This window comes from Triticum urartu, chromosome 7A (genome assembly GCF_056163025.1).
Source record: "Triticum urartu cultivar PI428250 chromosome 7A, HENAU_Tu73, whole genome shotgun sequence".
In the NCBI taxonomy this organism is placed as follows: Eukaryota; Viridiplantae; Streptophyta; class Magnoliopsida; order Poales; family Poaceae; genus Triticum; species Triticum urartu.
The window spans coordinates 480,214,192-480,221,244 of NC_141879.1; positions in this window are offsets into that span (position 1 = coordinate 480,214,192).

The following is a 7,053-nucleotide window of genomic DNA, read 5'->3' on the forward strand; positions in this document are numbered from 1 at the left end:
AAAAATATTGGGCGAAGAAAGTACCAGAGGGGGGCCACCCACCATCCACGAGGGTGGGGGGCGCGCCCTACCCCTCTGGGCGCGCCCCCTACCTCGTGGGCCCCCTGGCAGGCCTCCGGTGCCCATCCTTGGCTATATGAAGTCTTTCGCCCTGGAAAAAATCAGGAGCAAGCTTTCGGGGAGAAGCACTGCAGCCATGAGGCGGAACCTGGAGAAACAAATCTAGGGCTCTGCCGGAGCTGTTCTGCCGGGGAAACATCCCTCCGGGAGGGGGAAATCATCACCATCGTCATCACAATCGATCCTCTCATCGGGAGGGGGTCAATCTCCATCAACATCTTCACTAGCACCATCTCCTCTCAAACCCTAGTTCATCTCTTGTACCCAATCTTTGCCTCAAAACCTCAGGTTGGTACCTGTGGGTTACTAGTAGTGTTGATTACTCCTTGTAGTTGATGCTAGTTGGTTTATTTGGTGGAAGATCGTATGTTCAGATCCTTTATGCATATTAATATCCCTCTGATTATGAACATGAATATGATTTGTGAGTAGTTACGTTTGTTCCTGAGGACATGGGAGAAATCTTGCTATAAGTAGTCATGTGGATTTGGTATTCGTTCGATATTTTGATGAGATGTATGTTGTCTTTCCTCTAGCGGTGTTATGTGAACATCGACTACATGACACTTCACCATTGTTTGGGCCTAGGGGAAGGCATTGGGTAGTGATAAGTAGATGGTGGGTTGCTAGAGTGACAGAAGCTTAAACCCTAGTTTACGCGTTGCTTCGTAAGGGGCTGATTTGGATCCATATGTTTCATGCTATGGTTAGGTTTATCTTAATACTTCTTTTGTAGTTGCGGATGCTTGCAAGAGGGGTTAATCATAAGTGGGATGCTTGTCCAAGGAAGGGTAGTACACAAGCACCGGTCCACCCACATATCAAATTATCAAAGTAACGAACGCGAATCATATGAGCATGATGAAAACTAGCTTGACGATAATTCCCATGTGTCCTCGGGAGCGTTTTCATTTATATAAGAGTTTGTCCAGGCTTGTCCTTTGCTATAAAAAGGATTGGGACACCTTGCTGCACCTTATTTACTTTTATTACTTGTTACCCATTACAAATTACCTTATCACAAAACTATCTGTTACCAATAATTTCAGTGCTTGCAGAGAATACCTTACCGAAAACCGCTTGTCATTTCCTTCTGCTCCTCGTTGGGTTTGACACTCTTACTTATTGAAATGACTACGATAGATCCCGTATACTTGTGGGTCATCACTCTCCCTCGACCCTCTACTGGATCAAGAGTTCGAGGGACATCATCGAGCTGAACGTGTGCTGAACACGGAGGTGCCGTACGTTCGGTACTTGGATCGGTTGGATCGTGAAGACGTTCGACTACATCAACCGCGTTAACATAACGCTTCCTCTTTCGGTCTACGAGGGTACATGGACAGACTCTCCCCGTCTCGTTGCTATGCATCTCCTAGATAGATCTTGCGTGATCGTAGGAATTTTTTTGAAATTGCATGCTACGTTCCCCAACAGTGGTATCCAAGCTAGGTCTATGCGTAGATGATATGCATGAGTAGAACACAAATAGTTGTGGGCGATAATAGTCATACTGATTACCACCAACGTCTTACTTTGATTCGGCGGTATTGTTAGATGAAGTGGCCCGGACCGACATTACATGACCGCGTTCATGAGACTGGTTCTACCGACATGCTTCGCACACAGGTGGTTAGCGGGTGTCTGTTTCTCCAACTTTAGTTGAATTGAGTTTGACTACGGCCGATCCTTGTTGAGGGTTAAAACAACACACTTGACGAAAAATCGTTGTGGTTTTGATGCGTAGGTAAGAACGGTTCTTGCTATAAGCCCGTAGCAGCCACGTAAAACTTGCAACAACAAAGTAGAGGACGTCTAACTTGTTTTTGCTGGGCATGTTGTGATGTAATATGGTCAAGACGTGATGAGATATAAATTGTTGTATGAGATGATCATGTTTTGTAAAAGTTATCGGCAACTGGAAGGAGCCTTATGGTTGTCGTTTTATTGTATGAAATGCAATCGCCATGTAATTGCTTTACTTTATCACTAAGCGGTAGCGATAGTCGTGGAAGCAATAGTTGGCGAGACGACAACGATGCTACGATGGAGATCAAGGTGTCAAGCCGGTGACGATGGAGATCATGACGGTGCTTTGGAGATGGAGATCAAAGGCACAAGATGATGATGGCCATATCATGTCACATATTTTGATTGCATGTGATGTTTATCCTTTATGCATCTTATTTTGCTTAGTACGGCGGTAGCATTATAAGATGACCCCTCACTAAATTTCAAGGTACAAGTGTTCTCCCTGAGTATGCACCATTGCTACAGTTCGTCGTGCCGAGACACCACGTGATGATCGGGTGTGATAAGCTCTACGATCACATACAACGGGTGCAAGCCAGTTTTGCACGTGCAGAATACTTGGGTTAAACTTGACGAGCCTAGCATATCCAGATATGGCCTCAGAACACTAAGACCGAAAGGTCGAACGTGAATCCTATAGTAGATATGATCAACATAGTGATGTTCACCATTGAAAACTACTCCATCTCACATGATGACCGGACATGGTTTAGTTGATATGGATCACGTGATCGTTTAGATGACTAGAGGGATGTCTATCTAAGTGGGAGTTCTTAAGTAATATGACTAATTGAACTTTAATTTATCATGAACTTAGTACCTGATAGTTTTTTGCATTTCTATGTTGTTGTAGATCATTGGCCCGTGCTACCGTTCCGTTGAATTTTAATGTGTTTCTAGAGAAAGCTAAGTTGAAACACGATGGTAGGAATTACACGGACTGTGTCCGTTGCACAGAAGAATTACGTCCTGGAAGCACCCTAGGTGCAAGACCCGCTGCAAGAGCAACTCCGGACGTTATGAACGTCTGGTAGAGCAAAGCTGATGACTACTCGATAGTTCAGTGTGGCATGCTTTACGGCATAGAATCGGGACTTCAAAGATGTTTTGAATGTCATGGAGCATATGAGATGTTCCAGGAGTTGAAGTTAATATTTCAAGCAAATGCCTGAGTTGTGAGATATGAAGTCTCCAACAAGTTCTATAGCTGAAAAATGGAGGAGAATAGTTCTGTCAGTGAACACATACTCAGAATGTCTGGGTACCACAACCACTTGACTCAGCTGGGAGTTAATCTTCATGATGATAGTGTCATTGACAGAGTTCTTCAATCACTGCCACCAAGCTATAAAGGCTTCATGATGAACTATAATATGCAAGGGATGGAAAAGATAATTCCTAAGCTCTTTGCGATGCTAAAGGCTGCGAAGGTAGAAATCAAGAAGGAGCATCAAGTGCTCATGGTTAACAAGACCACTAATTTCAAGAAAAACGACAAAGGGAAGAAGGGGAACTTCAAGAAGAACAGCAAGCAAGTTGCTGCTCAAGGGAAGAAGCCCAAGTCTGGACCTAAGCCTGAGACTGAGTGCTTCTACTGCAAATGGACTGGTCACTGGAAGCGGAACTGCCCAAAGTATTTGGCGGATAAGAAGGATGGCAAAGTGAAAGGTATATTTGATATACATGTTATTGATGTGTACCTTACTAAAGCTTGTAGTAGCGCCTGGGTATTTGATACTGGTTCTGTTTCTCATATTTGCAACTTGAAACAGGGGCTACGGATTAAACGAACATTGGCTAAAGATGAGGTGACGATGCGCGTGGGAAATGGTTCCAAGGTTGATGTGATCGCCGTCGGCATGCTACCTCTACATCTATCATCGGGATTAGTTTTAGACCTAAATAATTGTTATTTGGTGCCAGCGTTGAGCATGAACATTATATCTGGATCTTGTTTGATGCGAGACGGTTATTCATTTAAATCAGAGAATAATGGTTGTTCTATTTATATGAGTAATATCTTTTATGGTCATGCACCCTTGATGAGTGGTCTATTTTTGTTGAATCCCGATTGTAGTGATACACATATTCATAATATTGAAGCCAAAAGATGCAAAGTTAATAATGATAGTGCAACTTATTTGTGGCACTGCCGTTTAGGTCATATTGGTGTAAAGCGCATGAGGAAACTCCATCCTGATGGGCTTTTGGAATCATTTGATGCTTGCGAACCATGACTCATGGGCAAGATGACTAAGACTCTGTTCTCCGGAACAAGAGCGAGGAACATACTTACTGGAAATAATACATACTGATGTATGCGGTCCGATAAGTGTAGAGGCTCGCGGCGGGTATCGTTATTTTCTAACCTTCACAGATGATCTGAGCAGATATGGGTATATCTACTTAATGAAACATGAGTCTGAAATGTTTGAAAAGTTCAAAGAATTTCAGAGTGAAGTGGAAAATCATCGTAACAAGAAAATTAAGTTTCTACGATCTGATAGTGGAGGTGAATATTTGAGTTATGAGTTTGGTCTTCATTTGAAACAATGTGGAATAGTTTCGCAGCTCATGCCACCTAGAACACCACAGCGTAATGGTGTGTCCGAACATCATAACCGTACTTTATTAGATATGGTGCGATCTATGATGTCTCTTACCGATTTACCACTATCGTTTTGGGGTTATGCTTTAGAGACAGCTGCATTCACGTTAAATAGGGCACCATCTAAATCCGTTGAGACGACACCATATAAACCGTGGTTTAGCAAGAAACCTAAGTTGTGTTTCTTAAAGTATGGGGCTACGATGCTTATGTGAAAAAGCTTCAACCTGATAAGCTCAAACCCAAGTCATAGAAATGTGTCTTCATAGGATACCCAAAGGAGACTGTTGGGTACACCTTCTATCACAAATCCGAAGGCAAGATATTCGTTGCTAAGAATGGATCCTTTCTAGAGAAGGAGTTTCTCTCGAAAGAAGTGAGTGGGAGGAAATTAGAACTTGATGAGGTAATTGTACCTTCTCCCGAATTGGAAAGTAATTCATCACAGAAATCAGTTCATGTGATTCCTACACCAATCAGTGAGGAAGCTAATGATGATGATCATGAAACTTCAGATCAAGTTACTACCAAACCTTGTAGGTCAACCCGAGTAAGCTACCACCCCAGAGTGGTACGGTAATTCTGTTCTGAGGTCATGTTAGCAAATTCCACCTACTAAAGGTGCTTCACTCCCCGGCAACGGCGCCAGAAAAGAGTCTTGATGATCCACAAGTGTAGGGGATCTATCGTAGTCCTTTCGATAAGTAAGAGTGTCGAACCCAACGAGGAGCAGAAGGAAATGACAAGCAGTTTTCAGCAAGGTATTCTCTGCAAGCACTGAAATTATCGGTAACAGATAGTTTTGTGATAAGGTAATTTGTAACGGGAAACAAGTAATGAAAGTAAATCATGTGCAGCAAGATGGCCCAATCCTTTTTGTAGCAAAGGACAAGCCTGGACAAACTCCTATATAGAGAAAAGTGCTCCTGAGGACAAACTCATATGATTTGCGTTCGTTACTTTGATAATTTGATATGTGGGTGGACCGGTGCTTGGGTACCGCCCTTCCTTGGACAAGCATCCCACTTATGATAAACCCCTATTGCAAGCATCCGCAACTACAAAAGAAGTATTAAGGTAAACCTAACCATAGCATGAAACATATGGATCCAAATCAGCCCCTTAAAAAGCAACTCATAAACTAGGGTTTAAGCTTCTGTCACTCTAACAACCCATCATCTACTTATTACTTCCCAATGCCTTCCTCTAGGCCCAAATAATGGTGAAGTGTCATGTAGTCGACGTTCACATAACACCACTAGAGGAGAGACAACATACATCTCATCAAAATATCGAACGAATACCAAATTCACATGACTACTTATAGCAAGACTTTTCCCATGTCCTCAGGAACAAACGTAACTACTCACAAATCATATTCAGTTCATAATCAGAGGGGTATTAATGTGCATAAAGGATATGAACATATGATCTTCCACCAAATAAACCAACTAGCATAAACTACAAGGAGTAATCAACACTACTAGCAACTCGCAGGTACCAATCTGAGGTTTTGGGACGATTGGATACAAGAGATGAACTAGGGTTTTAGAGGAGATGGTGCTGGTGAAGATGTTGATGGAGATTGACCCCCTCCCGCTGAGAGGATCGATAGTGATGATTTCCCCCTTCCGGAGGGATGTTTCCCTGGCAGAACAGCTTCGCCAGAGCCCTAGATTGGTTCCGCCAAGGTTCCTCCTTGTGGCCGCGGTGTTTTGTCCCGAAAGCTTCCCCTTGATTTGTTCCAGGGTGAAAGAGTTCATATAGCAGAAGATGGGCACCGTAGGCCTGCCAGGGGGCCCACGAGGCAGGGGGCACGCCCCCACCCTCGTGGACGGTGGGTGGCCCCCTCTAGTTGATTCTTTTGCTAGTATTTTTTATTAATTCCAACAACTGCCTCCGTGAAGTTTAAGGACTTTTGGAGTTGTGCAGAATAGATCTCTAATATTTGCTCCTTTTCCAGCCCAGAGTTCCAGCTGTCGGCATTCTCCCTCTTCATGTAAACCTTGTAAAATAAGAGAGAATAGGCATAAGTATTGTGACATAATGTGTAATAACAACCCATAATGCAATAAATATCGATATAAAAGCATGATGCAAAATGGACGTATCACTGCACAGAAGAATTATGTCCTTGATGCACCGCTAGGTGACAGACCTATTGCAGGAGCAGATGTAGATGTTATGAACGTTTGTCAAAGCTCGTTATGATGACTACTTGATAATCTAGTGCACCACGCTTTACGGCTTAGAACCGGGACTTCAAAAATGTTTTGAACGCCACGGAGCATACGAGATGTTCCAAGAGTTGAAATTGGTATTTTAGATTCATGCCCGTGTTAAGAGGTATGAGACCTTTGACAAAGTACTTTGCCTACAAGATGGAGGAGAATAGCTCAATGAGTGAGCATGTGCTCAGAATGTCTGAGTACTACAATCACTTGAATCAAGTGGGAGTTAATCTTCCAGACAAGATAGTGATTGACAGAGTTCTCTAGTCACTATCACCAAGT